We start from the raw sequence: 19008 nt of genomic DNA, 5'->3' as shown, positions 1-19008 counted from the left end.
AGGAAGGATTTTTTAAATGAACTATTTAAGATGTAAGACCATCAAGACTGGGGATATGCCGGGAGCCGGTCCATCCTTGCTGTTTCAAGGGACCTGGCATATATGGCATACTGTTCTTAATATGTTTGCTCACCTTCTTGGCACTATGTGTTTTAACCAAGGTCACCTCTCTGAGAAAGGTTGTTTCCCCAGGTAGGGATTTTCCCCTGAAGTTAGGGAGGGAATAAAACCCCTTAACTAAGTGCCAGGTGGGTAATTAATCACTTTAACTATGAACAATCATGCTTAAGCTACATAATCTTTACTCCCTGGAATGGAGATAAGAAACGCCCTAACCTTTGGAATAGAGATTGATAGGATTGGAATCAACTGGTATAAATACAGATGTAACAAGACAACAGGACACAGAACCTACACAGAACCTAGAGACAGAAGAACTTCGCTGGAGAAAACATGGCAAAAGATCCTGGACAGAAACTGGCCACAGAACCTAGAGACAGAACCTAGCGAGAGAACATGGCAAAAGATCCTGGACAGAAACTGGCTACAGAACCTAGAGACAGAACCTAGCGAGAGAACCTGGCTGAAGATCCTAGAGACAGAACCTGGCTACAGAACCTGGATAGAACATGGCAAGAGAACCTGACTAGAACCTGGTGACTGAACCTGGCTGGAGAACCTGGAGAACCTGGCTGGAGAACCTAGCAAGAGAACATGGACACAGAACCTGGCTGGAGATCCTAACCAGAACTTCGCTGGAGATCCAGACCAGAACTTGGTTGGAGAACCTAGACAGAACCTGGCTGAAGAACCTGGCTACAGAACCTGGCAATAGAACCAGGCAAGAGAACCCAACCATGCTGATCAACTGAACGCTGCCTCTGTGTCATTCCTTCTTCGCCTACTCCGTCCACACCTTTGGGGACCCCTGGACCTGCTGGGGTGGGACTCCAGCAGGGATATAGACTATTTGGGGTTCATTGAGATCGAGGGAGTAGTGATGTGGTGGGTGGATGAAAAAGATCCTTGGAAAACTGGATAGATGTTAAAGCCATTCACCAAGATAAGAACTTCAAGCGGGAGAATGCTTGAGGTGGGGTAGTGATATGATGAGCGTGTTGATGGGCCTGTGAGAAGTGTCTGTGGGTCCTGTTAAACAGATAGATAAAGAGCTCAGAAGAAGAGAGATGAGTGTTGCTAATACAGATTGACAGGTTATCAGTAGACATGAGTTTGGACTAGAGGGAATGTTTACTATGAGGAGAAAGAAGAACCGAGTGTGAGAGAGTCAACATTAACATGTTGGGCACAGGATAAATAGATGCTCAGAAGTTCAGCAGAAATGCTTCTCTTGTCATCACCATGGAGACCTGGGCCAAACTCAACCTTCCATTGCAGGGAAAATCAACCTGGTTTGCTTAGAACCAGTGGAAGACCAGGTAGAAGAGGTATTAGTGTTCAGTTCAACAGTGAACTGTTCAGGTAATACAGAGTTATAGGAGTTCTGCCTACGTTCAAGGACAACTGGGAGAAAGGAGAATAGGAAGCCTTAGACAGAAGTGCAGGGATTGTGCATTTCTGGGTTTCCAGCACTTGGAGAAGTGAAACCTTCTTCATCCTCCTGCAACATGGACTTCTGTGGGTGCCCTAGATGGTTTACACATTTACACAGATACTTCCACTACATACACACGACATCCACCAGGAAGAGTTCTCCGGTTAGGGCCAAGGCCTAGATGCACAACTCCAAATTGAACACCTCCCCCAGAACTGGTTTCTTTGTTTGCTTGTTTGTTAATCCTCACCTGAGGATATTTGTCCCTTAATTTTTAGAGAGTGGAAGGGAGAGGGAGAGACACAAAGAGAGAAACATCGATGTGAGAGAGACACATGGATTGGTTGCCTCTGCACGTGCTCCCTGACCAGGGCTGGGGATCCAGCCCGCAACTGAGGTACGTGCCCTTGACCAGAATCAAACCCGGGACCCTTCAGTCCACAGGCCAATATTCTATCCACTGAGCCAAAATGGCTAGGGCTGGTTCTTTTTTAAAAAATATATTTTTTTTATTGATTTCAGAGAGGGAGAGGGAGAGGGAGAGAGAGAAACATCAATGATCAGAGAGAATCATTGATCAGCTGCCTCCTGCATGCCCCCTACTAGGGGTCAAGCCCGAAACCCAGGCATGTGCCCTAACCTCCTGGTGCATAGGTCGTCGCTCAACCACTGAGCCACATCAGCCGGGTAGAGCTGGTTCTGAATATTATTTTAACATGTATGAATTTCTGGATTCTTTGGGATATAAATTTACGCCAGAGAGCTCTTCTCTGGGAAAATACACATACAGGCCACAGTATTTACAATCATTTTCAGTGCTTCACAGATGCCATTCCCAAAGTCTCTCTGTGAATCCCCCGGGGACCCCTGGACTCCCTGCTGAAAGCTCTCCCCTAGAACAATTTATCTAGCTCCTGTCACTTGCAGACCTTTCAAAACAAAACAGAGCCAACCCAGAGGAGCGGAGCTGAAGGAAGCCAGGCGCTGTGGCTTCTGCTGACCCCGAGCTGATAATTCCTCATTTCCGTTTCCAGAGCTGCAGAGGGTATCTCCTCCCCTTTTCTAAGAATCCCTCCGCCATCCTCTCCCAACAAAACACACACACACACACACAACCCAAACCACCCAGCAGACACTGCAGCACCACCGTGGGCCTCAGGGCTGCAGCTGTGAAGCCGGCCCCTCGAAAACAAGAAACATCCCGAGTTCGTGACTGCCGACTGAAGGCCGGGCACGGGGGTGTCTCCAACTGCCAGAAACAAGGGCCAGGAACAGGGACTTACTGGGTGGGCTTGGCACAGCGTGAGCGTCGAATAAGTATGTGTTGACTGAGGGCTTACTCTGCTTTCGTAGAGCAGGGTCCTGGGTTTTTGTTTTGTTTTTTTTGGAATATATTTTTATTGATTCCAGAGAGGAAGGGAGAGGGAGAGAGAAACAGAAACATCAATGATGAGAGAATCACTGGTCAGCTGTCTCCTGCAGCCCCACACTGGGGATGAAGCCCAAAATCCAGGCATGTGCCCTGACCAGGAATCGAATTGTGACCTCCTGCTTCACAGGTCGACGATGCTCAACTACTGAGCCACCCGGGCTGGGCAGGGTCCTGGGTTTTGATGAGTGACAGGCACTGTTGACACTGGGTACTTCTTTATAGATTGTAAATTTAGAGAGCAGATATGTTAGGAAGTGTTACAACTTGTAGGACAAAATAATCCTCATTATTTTTTTTTTTTAAATTTGAGCTACTCAGCACCTTTAAATGGTGACAAGTCACCCATCCCCACACACCTAAGTGTATTTCCTTCTTTTAAATTTATTTTTCTAATAGTATTTGCATATACATTTGAATTACACAAGGTATACACTCTCACTAAGGAAACCTGGAAAATACAGAAAAGCACAACCACTGGTGTGCTTTGTGAAATGATTTGCTTTCTAAAAATTCCCTTTGCATGTCCCTTTTCAGCTTCCCAGGGACACTGCCATTGTTTCAGGGTGAGGCGTTCCTTTGGAGGGGGCCGGGGGGGGGGGGGGGGGGTTGGAAGAGGGGGAGGAGGAAGGGAGAGGGTGCGGTGGGGGGGAGGCTGTCACCACAGACAAATGGGGCAGGATCCTTTGACCTTGTGACTCCCTAGGCCCTCACCTTGGGGCTGAGGATTAGTTACTCTATTGTTTTTTCCCGTTGATGGAAATTTCCCACTGTTTATGCCCCAGTTCTCTTTACTTCCTCAACCTGAAAGACCAGAAAGAAACTCACTGGAAGCTCTTCCTTACTCATTTGTCTGCTTGGGTGTATTTCTCATGTTTGCTTTCAGTCCTCACATCACCACCTCTGTCTGGAGACGGCTTCCCAAAAATGCTCGTAGGGATTGAGAAACCAACCACGCCGTTACATATATCTGGCCCTGCCACCACTAATAGTCGTGTTTCCTTTGGTAGACCTCTCCCTGACAGTAACTCTTGCAAAACAGAAAAGCCACAAATTCAAAGCACTCAAACCATAAATGCAAACATGGCAGACGTACTAATTAGAGAATTGAGAAAACAGACTTCAGAATTTGAGTGTCCATATTTCTGGATTCTTCTTTAGCTTTGAGAGAGGGATTTTTTAAAAAAAATTCAGAAGCACCGAAACCGGTTTGGCTCAGTGGATAGAGCGTCGGCCTGCGGACTGAAGGGTCCCAGGTTCGATTCCGGTCAAGGGCATGTACCTGGGTTGCGGGCACATCCCCAGTAGGAGATGTGCAGGAGGCAGCTGATCGATGTTTCTCTCTCATCGATGTTTCTAACTCTCTATCCCTCTACTTTCCTCTCTGTAAAAAATCAATAAAATATATATTTTTTTAAAAAAATTCAGAAGCATATTATTTGCTGAGTGAAACCAACTGTCTTAGATACATTTTCCAACCAAGTGTAAAACTTGAATTTAAAGCAGTGGGGGAGGATCAGTTAGTTTATTAGAAAAGAATGAGGCCCCTCTTACCTGGCGCATCCTGGTGTATGTAATATGGGCACATGGTCATTACCAGGGGGTACCCATATTTTTCTGCATTTCAGCTTTCAGGTCTCTGAAAGCTTATACATCTGTGATTCGTGTCCCAATTGCCACACACAGGGGCCAGACTTGATCTCTGGATGTCGAGTTTCAATTACAGAGGAAGTGTAAGTAGCTGGCGTATGCATGTGGGATTTATTACAGTATCTCCTTGACCTTTGTCCTTTATTTTTAATAAAAAGAAGGAAAACAGTAGCAGTGTGGGCTGAATTAAAATGTGGTTTCCAGTTCAGGGAAAATTCAAAGGGCTCGAGAATGTGTGAGCTGTCACCGCTCCTCCCTTCGCAGACACTGACAAGAGCTGTGGGGACTTCACAGCGATAAGACAAGAACGGCATCCTATGGTGAACACAGCTGCTCTCACCAAGCCCTCAAACCTCTGAAATGGGCATTTTTATTAGCAGTTCCCACCTCAAGATAAGGAAACTGAGTCTCAGAGAGTAAGTAGCTTGTCCAAGGTCAGAGAGCTAGGAAGAGGTCAAGTGGTATCGGATCCCGGCCTCTTGAGTGAAGTCTAAACGTTAGAGAGGTCAAATGATAGCTGACCAAAGATCAGCACCGACAGCTCCACACTTCGTTTTACACCTGCAAAGCGAGAAGAACAACCTAGAGCTGGCTTGACTTTTCCACAGGAGCTGGGCTGCCCTGGTCCAGCCCAGGACTCCTCCGCTTCTCCGTCTACTTTCCTTCCCTCACAGCTGCAGATCGTGTCTATGAAGAGGGCCACCGCAGGGATGCTTCTAGCCCTATTTCCCACCTGGCTCCCCGGCTGCCCACTGAGCACCTTCGTCATCATCTATCAGGCCTCTCAAAAGTAACGCATCCAAACTTGGACCACGACTCTCCCTCCCCCAAAGATGGCTCCACTGGAATCCTTCCCCACCCAAGATGATGGCAGCTCTACCCTCCCGGTAGCCCTGGTCAAAAATATCAAGTCATCCTGGACTTCTTCTTCCTCCTGTTTTCCTCATGTCCATTTTACAAAAAGGCAGGTTTTTAAAAATATATATATTTTTATTGATTTCAGAGAGGAAGGGAGAGGGAGAGACAGAAGCATCAATGATGAGAGAGAATCATTGATCTGCGGCCTCCCACACACCCCGATACTGGGGATCAAGCCCACAACCCAGGCATGTGCCCTGACCAGGAATAGAATGGTGACCTCCTGATTCACTGGTCGACACTCAACCACTGAACTACACTGGCTGGACACAAAAAGGCAGTTTACAAACGTTTTTGTCATATGATGCTTTAAAATGGCAAATTCCCTCATATTGTAACAGCTATGTGTGGTGCCAGGTGGGTATTTGACTTTGTGACTTACATTAATGTCTAACCACTATGCTGTGCACCTGAAATGAATATAATAATCTATAATAATAAAAGCATAATATGCAAATCAACCAAACGAGGGAACAGCAGAACGACAGTCCTGATGACCTTCCAGACGATCATGCTATGACATGCACTGGGCCAGGCCAAGCAAGGCAGGTGCGACGTGCTTGGTGTGTGTGTGTGGGGGGCACCATCGCCCCACAATCCCCCCACAGAGGAAGGCCAAAGAGGGAGGCCCAGGCCACCCAGCTGGTGGCGCTGTGGCTGGTGTGCAGTGCCTCCCTCTGTGAGGCAATGCTGTGGCAGGTGTACAGGGCCAGCCAGCGATCGCCCCGCAGAGGGAGACCCAGGCCAGCCAAGAGATTGCACCCCACCCCTGTGGCCCACAGAGGGAAGCAACCAGTGGCCGGGGGAGGGGTGGGGGAGGCAGCGCCACACAGATGGCAAGCAGCAGCGGGGGCGGGGCCAGCTACTGCAGCCGAGGGAAGAAAAGCCAGGCCTAGAGACCCTCCCCAAGGGGTCCCGGATTGCGAGAGGGCGCAGGCCAGGCTGAGGGACCCGGGTCTCTAGTTAGTAAATAAAATGGCAACTTCCCCTTGTAGAGTTAGTAAGATTCCATTTGCATGGAAGTCATCGCGAAAATGTTTACTGAAGTAACTAGGTGAGCTTCACGTGTCATAACACTGTCTACCTACAAGCAATGCTCGCCTACCACTTTATTTTAATGTACTATTTGATAAACACGATGTAACACTTCTCTCCCAGACATTGGTCTCATAGGGCTTTCGAACCCATTTAATTAAATACCTCATGTAATCCTCGAAAGATCCTTACGAAGTAGGTACTATTATTATCCATTTATTTAGGTAAAGAAACTGAGGCACAGGGAGGTTAAATAATGCCCAAGACCACACAATTCCAACCCAAACAGTCTGGCTCCCGAGTCGAGATCTTAACCATTCTGTGTGCTCCATCCATGAGACATACTTCCCCCTTAAGTGAATAAATGAACCTAAGATATGATCTTCCTTTCTTATGGCCAGGACCCACTCCTGCCAGGAGCCTGGCCAAGACTAGATGGACATTCTCTGTCCTCTTCACAGGAAAGGGGCAGCCAGATGACAGGTGATCAAAGCCCCTGGCCCCATGGGCACTGTGCTGGGACTAGCCAAGCCTCCCAGCCGAGTCTAATATTGACAGTAAATAACTCTGATTCCCTGGAGCTGCCTCCCCACAGCCTGCTTATGGATCGGGAACTGAACACCAACCAGCAGCAGAGCACTTGAGTGCCCGGGCCCCGGGGTGTGCTGGATGGTACATGTGGACGGGCTGCTGCAGAGGGCATGGACCCCACATGCCAATTAGGCTGCTGGTGAGTGACTGAGACATGTGGGGTTTATGCAAACAGATTCCCACTTCCCAACTCACCACCTTTTTAGGTGATACTTTATTAAAAAAAAAAAAGTCAAGGCAGAAGAGACAGGGCAAGGAAGAGAAGGAAGTGTGCTCCAACAGCCCTGCTGATGGTGTGAACTGACAGCCAAAACAGGACAGTTTTCCCTCCACCAGGACCTCGTGGGTGTGGCCCGAGTGGACAGAGAGCCAATGAATGCTTTAGAGCACTTTTCCTTCTGTTAGTAGGTACAGCAGTGACTAGGGACACAGAGCTAAGAGGTTAGACGAGAGTTTCAAAGCCCAGGTCTACGACAAACTTTGACAAATTACTTACTAGTAAGTCTAGCCTCTGTCTGTCTCCTCCGTTAAGTGAGATGCTATTGTCCCCGGCCTTATGGAGCTGAGGTGGACATTAAGTGAGATAATGTAGTATAGAGGACCCGGAATATAGTAAACCTGGATGAATGATTGCTGTTCATAGTGACTGATAATTTCAATAATAAAATTGTTCACACCCTCAACTGCTCAGTGTTTAAAGTTGAGGGAAATGTGGGGACAAAGAATGATGTAGAAAAAATTAATACTTTATGTTTGACAATAGCAGGAAAATACACAAGTAAAACTGGATTGTTGATGGCCATGGGTTGACACAATGGACAACATTTAAACAATGTATAATTCAATAAGCTCACCATTTCTGCTTAACCATGACATTATAACTTTTCCCTTTTCAAAGCTCAACTCAGGAAAGATAGACAAATACAATCCATTTCTAAAGCAGAGAAATTAAATGTTTTCTTTTTTTAAATATATATATACTAGAGGCCTGGTGCACAAATTCATGCATCGGTGGGGTCCTTCAGTCTAGCCTGTGGGATCAGGCTGAAAACAGTTCTCCGACATCCCCCAAGGTGACCCAGATTGAGAGAGGGCACAGGCCAGGCTGAGGAACCCCACCAGTGCACGATTGGGGCTGGGGAAGGACGCAGGAAGTTGGCCAGCTGGGGAGGGACCATGGGAGGACTCCAGGGCATGTCCAGCCCATCTCACTCAGTCCCAATCGATCTGCCAGACCCCAGCAGCAAGCTAAGTTACTGGTCGGAGCATCTGCCCCCTGGTGGTCAGTGCACATTACTTACTAGTAATTGAGTGGCCTTAGCATATCATTAGCATATTACGCTTTGATTGGTTGAACAGACGAACAAACGGCCTGACACTTAGCATATTAGGCTTTTATTATATAGGATATACTAGTATGTATATCCTATATAATAAAGTGGTAATATGCAAATTAACCCTCACGCCCTCACAAGATGGCTGCCTATGACCAGGCTGGCAGGGGGATTAGTGAGGGACAACCAAACGACTGAACAAGCAGACTGCATGGGGTAACCAGGCCAGCAGGGGGTTAGTGAGGGACAACCAAAAGACTGAACAGCAGGCTGTGTGGGGTGACCAGGCCGGCGGAGAGTGCGGGGGGGCATGAGGGGCGATCAGGCCGGCAGGGGGGGCAATTTGGAGTGACCAGGTCAGCAGGGGGGCAGTTGGGGGCATTCAGGCCAGAAGGGGGGACAGTAAGGGGTGACCAGGCTGGCGGGATAGGGGGGCAGTTAGGAGCAACCAGGCCAGCCGGGAGGGGGCAGTTGGGGGCGAGTAGACTGGCAGGGAAGGCAGTGCAGGGCGAACAGGCCGGCGAGGGGGGGGGGGCAGTTGGGGGCAACCTGGCCGGCAGCAGGGGGCAGGTAGGGGTGATCAGGCAGGCAGGTGAGCGATTAGGAGCCAGCAGTCCAGGATTGTGAGAGGGATGTCCGACTGCCGGTTTAGGACATCCCCCAAGGGTCCCAGATTGGAGAGGGTGCAGGCTGGGCTGAAGGGACCCCCCTACCGTGCACGAATTTCAAGCACCAGGCCTCTAATATAAATAAATATATATATACTAGAGGCCCGGTGCACAAAAATTTGTGCACTCGGGGGGAAAGGGGGGTCCCTCAGCCCGGCCTGTGCCCTCTCACAGTTGGGGACCCCTCGAGAGATAACGACCTGCTGGCTTAGGACTGCTCCTGGGTGGCAGAGGGGAGGCCCAATCCCTAGGTGCAGCCCCTGGTCGGGCTCAGAGCAGGGCTGATTGGGGAGTTGGGGCACCGCCCCCTGTCATGCACAGAGCAGGGTGGATCGGGAGGCTGTGATGCCACCCTCAGTAACGCTCAGGGTAGGGCCGATTGGGGCGTTGGGGCACTGCCCCCTGTCACACTCAAGGCAGGGTCGATGGGGAGGTTGCAGCGCCACCCCGTCACGCACAGAGCAGGGCCAATCAAGGGGCTGGGCCGCTGCCCCCTGCCACTCACAGAGCAGGGCCCATCAGGGGGGTTGGGGCTCCATACCCTGTCACGCACAGAGCAGGGCCGATCAGGGGGTTGAGGAGCTCCCCCCTGTCACTCACAGAGTAGGGCCGATAGGGGAGTTGGGGCACCACCCCCTGTCACACACAGAGCAGGGCAGATCAGGGGATTAGGGCGCTGCACCCTGTCACACTCAGGGCAGGGCCAATAGGGAGGTTATGGCTCTACCCCATCACACACAGAGCAGGGCCCGTGGGGCGGGGGGGGGGGGGCACCGCACCCTGTCACACACAGAGCAGGGCCGATCAGGGGGTTGGGGCGCCGCACCCTGTCACACACAGAGCCGCAGGGCGATCAGGGGGTTGGGGAGCTCCCCCCTATCAGGCACAGAGCAGGGCTGATCAGGGGGTTGGGGCACCTTCCCCTGTCACGAACAGAGCAGGGCAGATAGGGAGGTTGTGGCCCCGCCCGCTGTCACACACAGAGCCGCAGGGCGATCAGGGGGTTTGGGCGCTGCCCCTTGTCACGCGGATCCCGGTGCCAGGAGGCCTCGCAGCTCCACTGACCCTGGTGCTGGGAGGCATATTACCCTTTTACTATATAGGATAGAGGCCTGGTGCACGGGTGGGGGCTGGCTTGTTTGCCCTGAACGGTGTCCTGGATCAGTGTGGGGGTCCCGCTCAGGTGCCTGGCCAGCCTGGGTGAGGGGTTGATGGCTGTTTGCAGCTGGTCACACTCCCTTCAGGGGTGCCTGGCCAGTCTGGGTGAGGGGCTGAGGGCTGTTTTCAGGCTGGCGGGTGACTGAAGCTCCCAACCGCTCCTTTTTTTCTTTTGTTTTTTATTCTGGGCCAGCTTTAGCTCTGAGGCTTGGCTCCAGCTCTGAGGTCTCCACTGCTGAAAGCAGGTATCTGGTTTGTTTGGGTTCTATAATCGAAACACTGTTTCAACTCCAGCTCTGAGATCCCGGCTGGCTGAAAGCAGGTTTCTGGGGTTTTGTTTAGCTTCTATACTTGTAACAATGTTTCAAACTGCAAGCTCAGAGGCTGGCAGTGGCAGGCGGGGAACGTTGGAGTCCTCTGTCACTGAAGCAAGCAAGCCTCAAGTTCTCTTCAAGCTGCCTGGCTGCTGGCCACCATCTTGGCTGGCATTTAATTTGCATATCACCCTGATTAGCCGATGGGAAGGGTAGCGGAGGTATGGCTAATTACCATGTTTCTCTTTTATTAGATAGGATACATAATTTCAGAGAAGAAGGGAGAGGGAGAGATAGAAACATCAATGATGAGAGAAAATCATTGACTGGCTGCCTCCTGCATGCCCCCCACAGGGGATCGAGCCCTCAACTCAGGCATGTGCCCAGACTAGGATCGAACTGTGACCTCCTGGTTCATAGGTCCATGCACAACCACTGAGCCACGGTGGCAGGGTGAAATAAAATGTTTTCATCTCACTTTTTTTTTTGTAGGTAATTAGCTAACTTCAAAAGGAAGGCAACCAATGGAGTGATTCTATGAAGCTGGTAGAGTGTAGTGTCTCACTTCCAAGTTCAGGTCAACTGAAAGCTACTGATAGCCCTTCTATGTTAACTGACATTTGGCATAAAAGGGCTGCCAATGCCATTTCATTTAGATGGTGTGCTTGCACAGACCCACAGCACTAAAATGATACCTTCTTTCAAGGGGAGCCAGGGTTTAGCCTGAAGGGACAGGTGTAATTATATCCCCTGCAAATTAAAAGTAGCGAGGACCTTCTGGACTTAGAGTGGAGGGCCTCCGTGGGGTCTAATGTAAAGGGAGAAAATCCTAACTAGAATCCAGGGGCTCCAAGTTCTCAGCATCACCTTCCCTATGGAGACCTGCAAAGCCACTTAAGCTGGGCATCACCAAATGTCAGGAAAGGTGGGATACAGAACTGCCAGAGGCTTCCTGCAAGACTTTAAACCAGGTGCTTGACCTTCCCGGGTCATTTTGCAAGTGGAAGGAGACCTACTGCCTGCCAGTCTGACAGAGTTTATGGTGGGATTAGATTTTATTTACAAAGAGGTCTGACACCATTAGTTCCAAAGTGCACTCCTATTAATAAAAGGAACATGGGAAGGTCGAATTAGAGTCCAGGGTTGCTCATCTGCTAATGAATCACTCAGTGGCTTCATTGGTCAGGAGGTGAGGCAAGCAGGCAGAATATGCCAATTAGATGGTCAGATGGCAGTCACAAAAGAAAGACTTTAAGAAGCTCAGACATGCCCTGGCCGGTGTGCTTGGTAGTTAGAGCATAACCTATGCACCAAAGGATCTCAGGTTTGATGCCCAGTCAGGGCACGTGGGGGAGGCAACCAATCGATGTATCTCTCTCACATATCTCTTTCTCTATCTTATTCTCTCTCTCCCCCCCTTCATTTCTCTCTAATAAAAAAAAAAAAAAAAACTGGCGGGGGGCTTGGGGGGGGGGTGCTCAGACTTCCCTTCTCTCCTCCTTGACTCCTTCCTTCCAGATGTCTCCTCACAGACCTGGGACAAGCCTGTGCTGACCGTCAGAGCCACAGTAAATTTAGGTCCATTCCCTACAACCCTTTGTTCCACCTAAATCTTACTCTTCCCTCCAATCCAGTGTGACTGCACCTCCATGAACCTTGCCAGCCCAGCACAATCTAAGAAAGAGTCCCCATTTCTGAATTTATAACAAAGTGACGTGTCCTTTGATTATTTGTCTACTGTTGGCCACACTGCTATTTAACTGCTACTTATTTGCATAAATATTATGGCCTTTTTCTCTCAGATTAGAGGCTGTATCAGAACACTAAGCATTATACTTCTCTGAATTCCTCACAGCCTTGTCCTCAGAGCCTTGCTCCCAGAAGATGCTCGACGCCCTTTGCATGAAGCCACCTTGCAAAGATTTTCCTGGACCATTAATAATCTGCAAAGTAGCTTCACACTCCTCATTGTGACTATGTATCACAAAGGACAATGACCATCTCTCACCTGCTAGTGAGGCCACCTGGGAGCACAAGTCCAGGTTAATGTGGGGTCAGCTGGAGCCCACCCATGCACGAATTCGTGCACCGGGCCTCTAGTAAACATATAGAGAGGATACTATTTATCTGGTGATTTGATATGTATATTTCTTATGTGTCAAATTGCCAGATAAATGCTACCCAACAGAAATTGTAACAACTTTTTAATGATTTCAGAGAGAGGAAGGGAGAGGGAGAGAAAGATAGAAACATCAATGATGAGAGAGAATCACTGATAGGCTGCCCCCTGACAGGTATCTAGCCCACAACCCAGGCATGTACCCTGACCGGGAATCAAACGGTGACCTCCTGGTTCTTAGGTTAACATTCAACCACTGAGCCACACCAGTCGGGCTGTAACATTTTCTAATGAATATGTTCAGCATTTTAAATCCCTCCGGGCTAGTGTCAGTCCTCTCCCTCAAGGGCTCTCACTCCTGTCTAGGGTTTTATTTGCTATATCTTTTGAAACTTCAGACCAAGTTTCCTGGTGATCTGAGATGGAGGGAACCATGGTAGTTCACTGCGGAATTGACCAAGAAAAGATACCACTAAGGCCCAGCCTGCAGGAGAGGAAAAATCATACAAAATTACCCAGAGGAAAACAAATAGTTCTGATCCATGGCCTTGGCCTCAGGCCTCAGGATGGTGGTGTTGGTTCCAAGCCTCCTCACCCTGCTCCGGCAGCACACAGAATCCCAGGGAATTTTCCTGTCTCCAAGAGCACACCTTTAAAGTGTCATTTTCCTGTCAAATCTCAATCAAGAAAAGGGTCTTTTCAAATCTCACTGATTTCATTTTATAGCTTGGGACCACCAGGATATGTCTTATTTTATGCAAATCTAACGTGTAGATTTCCTAGTGTATCCTATCCACACCCCAATGGACCAATTTACATTCATCCCACCTTGAAACAAACATTGTAACCTGCTAGCCAGCACTCAAAATAATGTTGACCCTGAAAGTATTTCATGCATTCATACGGTGTCTGCTGGGCAGGCATTTCGCTAATTATCTGGGCCCTGGTAGAGTTCAAACTTTGGCCACATCCAGGGTTGAAAAACATACAGTAAGGAGAAAACAAACACTCACTATGTTTTGTTTCTTGTGTCATATTATACACACCAACATATTTTGTCCTTAATGTCCATTCTTGGAATGCTCTCTCATTACAGAAGTGGTGAGTCACAGTTAAGAGAATTGTTGCGACTTGCTCCACCCACTGGTGAAAGCCAAACCAAGGCCAATTTTGGTTTCTCATGGAGGGGAGGGGCTGGAGGAGAGAGGGGGATGGGAGGGGGAGGGTTGGTTACAATTTGCATGATCACATGATACACAGGTTTCATTACAAAGGTGACCTCAAGTGAAGTGAGAAATTTCTTGGTCTGACTTTCTTAAAATGCAGCCAAATAATACACCCAGTGGTGGGCTAACCCAACTCCAGAAATTAATATAGGGACGACAAGAAATGGGATGGGTCAGGATTGGACTACACTGACAGGCTTGAGTGAGAGGTCAGAGCCAGGCGAGAGGGTGTGTGTCTATGACAGAATGGGGAGTTGGGCAGAATGACAAAGGGAGGGGATAAAAGCAGCACTCTCCTCTCCTTGTACTCAAAGTCTATAAAATTGAGCTGTTTCATCTCCTCGAGCTGAGAATTGCATTTGCAATTTAATGTGCACCTAGAGACTATCACTCTTGCAGACCCCACTGCTCTGGCCAGAGTCAGCCTTTAGCAAATGTGCCCGTGGAGATTGCTGAGACCTTCCAGACTTTTCCCTTCCCAAAGGCCCTCTGTTCAGGTCTCTCCCTCCACCATGTCTCAATTTACCCTTTTATTCTGTGGTCTTCAAAGTGTGGCCTTTGGACCAGCAGTATCAGCATCACCTGAGCATGCCCAGAAATGTTCACTCCCAGGCCCCTCTCCAGACCTACTGATTCTGGAACTCTGGGGGTGAGGCCCAGGCATCTGCATTTTTCAAGCCCTCCAGGTGATTCTGATGCATGCTGAAGTTTGAGAACTGCTGCTGTAGATGATCTTATCAAATAACTAGAGGCCCAGTGGACAAAATTCGTGCACTGGTAGGGTCCGTAGCGGCTGCCGGCCGGGTACTCCTTCCCTTCCCCCGGCCAGCCTGGCCCCTGGTCATACTCCCAGACAACTCCCGATGGAGGGGACAATTTGCATACTATGCTTTTATTATATAGGATGACTCTAAGATGAGAGAATGTGTGCATTTTAGGAGAGGACTCGTAAACAAGAAAAACCACTCAAGTGCCAACTAAATCACTTTCTAATAGTGGAACGTCAAGTCAAGTCAACCATGAGCGAGATTTGAGGCTGCTGTATTAGGTCAGGCCCTCAGCATCTTCTGTTTACACTTGGCCTTAAAATCTGATGTCAAATCCTCAGTGGCTGCTCCCTGCCCATAGGATACAGTCCGAATCCCTGACACTGACCCAGGACTTTGGTCATCTGCCTCTGGGCCATTCCCCCAGCTATGTTGCCTTCTGCACTTCCCTTCCTCCTTGGCCACACCTCACTGCCTGCAGGGGGATTATACTGTCCCAGGCCACTGACTATAGGCTTGGCCATGTGACTTATTTGGCCAATAGCATGAGAGCTAAAGTGAGGTCTGGACGGACTCACAGTGCCCTATATGTTCGGTCATGTTTTCTTTCTTCCCTTTCCCGTAAGTGAAATCCAGATGGTCCCAGAAAGAAGCTATTTTTTAAGCCTCAGTGGGTCCAAAATGAAGACAGATCAGAAGCGGAACCACAACTGATGTACACTGGACATCCAGCATAAGTGAGAAATGAACCTTGGCTGTTTTAAGCCACTGAGATTTGGGGGCCACTATTCAGCCTAAACTATTAGAGTACTTTTTATCTCCTATATCCTCTTGGTCTGAAATGTCTTCACTCCTTGGCTCTACCCTTCTTTCCAATCCCACCTCCCTCCTGCCTGCATAAGAGATTGGCTCAGCATTCTATACTCAGTTCAGGTTTTAGCCCCTTGAATATCTTTTTATTTCCCAGATACAAAAGATCACTCCTACCTTTAGGACCTCCTCTGGATGCTACAGACCTGTAACTGTGTCCCTGGATCTATGTTAGGGCCTTTCCATTCATTAAAACAACTCTTCTTCGAAAGAAAGAGAGAGAGAGAGAGAGAGAGAGAGAGAGAGAGAGAGAAAGAGAGAGAGAGTAAGTAAGAAAAAGACAAAAGAAATTGAGTCCTCATTTCACAGAATGGGAGACTTTGGCTCAGAAAAGCAAACTTGCCCAGGTTTCCCCCAGCCATCAGCCATAGAGACAGATCTCTCACCAGGTGGAGCTTTGGCTCTGACCTGAGCAATCCTCCCCTGCCCCCCACCCCTCTCTCCCTCCTCCCGCAGCAAGCGTTCAGATCCTCCCACTCTAGTAGAGAGAGTGAAAGTCTAGTCCGTAACAACAACTGAAAAAGCTGTTGAATTCATTTGACACTTGCAAAATCTGCATCTGGAAGTGGGCTTCCTACCCCCTGAGAAGATAATCACTTTCTCTAAGAAGATGCAGTTATTCTTAAGGCTCCTGGGAAAGGCCCAGGAAACCCTAGGACAGTGGTCGGCAAACTCATTAGTCAACAGAGCCAAATATCAACAGTACGATGATTGAAATTTCTTTTGAAAGCAAAATTTTTTAAACTTAAACTATATAGGTAGGTACACTGTTATTAACTTAATTAGGGTACTCCTAAGGCTTAGGAAGAGCCACACTCAAGGGGCCAAAGAGCCGCATGTGGCTCGTGAGCCGCAGTTTGCCGACCACAGCCCTAGGAGAACTGGGGCATTTTGTCTGTGCCTTTCCCAGGTCTCAAGCTATGGGGGTACTGTGGTGTGGCAAAACAAGAAGATTCCCACTTAATACATGGCCCTAGGAAGCTTTGCGAAGGAAGGTTTTTTGGGTTTGTCACAGGGTAGGAAGGTAAGTAGCAGAGAGCTCAGAATTCCAAAAGGGTTTGTTACATCCTGTTATTTCAGGTTTTAAAAAGAAAAATGAATGGCGTCAAAAGTTTCTCTGACTCTTCAGATTAAAGAAGAAAAAGAAAGTGACACAGTGGCAAAGAACTGAACCAGACCACCCAGGTCAAACATGTGAAAACCGCCTCAAGTGGCAACTGCAATTTAGACTTCCAGGAGCTGCTGGAGTTTTGTTTTGTGGTTAGGCTTTGTTCTCTCTCTCTCTCTCTCTCCCTCTCTCTCTCTCTCTCTCTCTCTCTCTCTCTCTCTCTCCCCCATTGTTTGTTTAAGGGAGGAGGACAAAGTATAAGAAACATCAAATTTCTCCCCCAAAATCAGCCACACTACAACAAAGTACCATGATATTCTCTTCACACAACATTCATACCAATTTTTTCAAGTGTTACAAGGGTTTTCTAAGACACTAGTTGGACTCCATTTAACTCGTACCATTCCAATGGAGTCCCCTCAAGGGATACACTGCCCTTCAATGATGCCATCAGTAACATTAATAGCATGGTTCCCCTTCCAGTGCAGAAAGCTATTTGGAGCTCCAAATGGTTACCGGGCCAGTCTAGACACCTCTGATTTACGCTTTAAAAGACCATCCACTCCGTATAGTAAATAAGAGCCAGCAATAACTGAGTACTTAAGTGCAGTGCCCGGTGTATTTCAGGTGCTGCCTCATGTAATCCTCAGAACAAACGCTATCATGTGGGTGCAGTCATTATTGCCACCTTACAGATTAGGAGAGTGAGGCACAGAGGGCATGACGGACATGAAGAGACAGGCAGGGGCCAGCAGCTGCCCAAACCACAGTTAATGATTCACTTACAGCCCGCAGGCCCTTTTCAGTAAGGGCTGACACACACACATACACACACACACACACACACACACACACACTGTACACTCACTCACTCATAAACACACTCCCATTTCAACTCTTCATCCCAGCCAGACACACACACTGTACACTCACTCACTCACTAATACACTCCCATCTTCAAATCTCCAGCCCACCCACCCACACACACACACATACACACACACTGTACACTCACACAGACACAATGTACACTCACACACACATACACTGTATACTCACTCACTCACTAATACACTCCCATCTTCAAATCTCCAGCCCAGCCACACACACACACACACACACACACACACTGTACACTCACACAGACACAATGTACACTCACACACACATACACTGTATACTCACTCACTAATACACTCCCATCTTCAAATCTCCAGCCCAGCCACACAAACACACACACACTGTACACTCACACACACTGTACGCGCGCGCGCGCACACACGCACACGCACACGCTGTACACTCACTCACTCATAAACACACTCTCATCGTCAACTCTTCATCCCGCCAGAGGCGGGTGTCCGCGTAATTGCTTGGCAACGCTCGGAGGAAACTCCATCCAAACGCGGGGTCCGCGGGTCCAGGAGGCCGCTGGGCGCTGTCCAGCGGGCAGCGCGCCTGAGAGTCCTGGCTGGGGTCCTGCCTCGGGACACCCCGAAGCTGGGGAGGACCGCCAAAGCCGGATTCCAGGAGCGGGGCGGGGGGGGGGGGGGCACCGTCTCCGGAGACACCTGTTGTCGCCTCCCCAGTCGGGACAAGGAAACCGTCCCGGGACCCAGATGTCGGGGAAGACACTCGCTGGCAAACAGGGTCTGAGTGTGAATGCGGGGGTCGCAGGGGTCTTCCTCCCACACCCCCGCCCGCTTCGACCGACTCCCCTCCCCGCCTCCCACTCCTGGACGCTCGCGGCGCGTGGAAATGCCGCGCCTCCCTGGGATCCAGGGACACCTGCCGAGGCAGACGCGGGGCGCGAGGGGCCCGGGAAGCACCGCGGCGCTAGGACCTCGCGGCCGGCCCGCCCCCTGCCCGCTCCACCTGCGGGGGCCCCCTCGCCCGCACGCTCGCCCTCCCTCCGCGGGGCGCGGGGCGATTACCGGTGACGCCGCCCGCAGGGTCCCGAGTGTCGGCGGAAGGTGGCCGCAGCGAGCCGGCCGCGCTGGCCCGGGATCCCCTCCCGGCGCTCGGCTCCCACCGAGCTCGCTCGGATCGCAGCGCCGCCGCTGGCTCGCGGTCCTGGCGCCGCTCCCGCCGCTCCTGATTGGCCGCCGCGCGCTCCCGAGCCGCGCTCTGATAGGGCGGCCGAGAGCCGTGGGTGGTGCCCCGCGCCGCCCCGACCTACTCCCAGCGCCCTGGCGACGGAGCCTGGCGTCCCGGCTGCACTCGCAGCCCCATCCAGACGCTGAGCCCGCGGTCCTGCCCTCCGCGC

At 49.9% G+C, this 19008-nt stretch overlaps 1 protein-coding gene across 1 annotated transcript in view; it reads right to left on the bottom strand.

Annotated features, from left to right (window-relative positions):
- Window positions 1-18792, bottom strand: part of STON2 (stonin 2) — a 140819-nt gene extending 122027 nt beyond the window's left edge. The window contains exon 1 of the mRNA XM_081104692.1: window positions 18677-18792. The gene's annotated coding sequence lies outside the window, so the exon portion shown is untranslated. The remainder of the gene's footprint in view (window positions 1-18676) is intronic.
- Window positions 18793-19008: the final 216 nt, after the last annotated feature.

This window comes from Myotis nattereri (genome assembly GCF_964212035.1).
Source record: "Myotis nattereri genome assembly, chromosome: 1".
Taxonomy (NCBI): Eukaryota; Metazoa; Chordata; class Mammalia; order Chiroptera; family Vespertilionidae; genus Myotis; species Myotis nattereri.
Note: the sequence above shows the minus strand (reverse complement) of the source record. Positions and strands in the feature narration are given on the sequence as shown.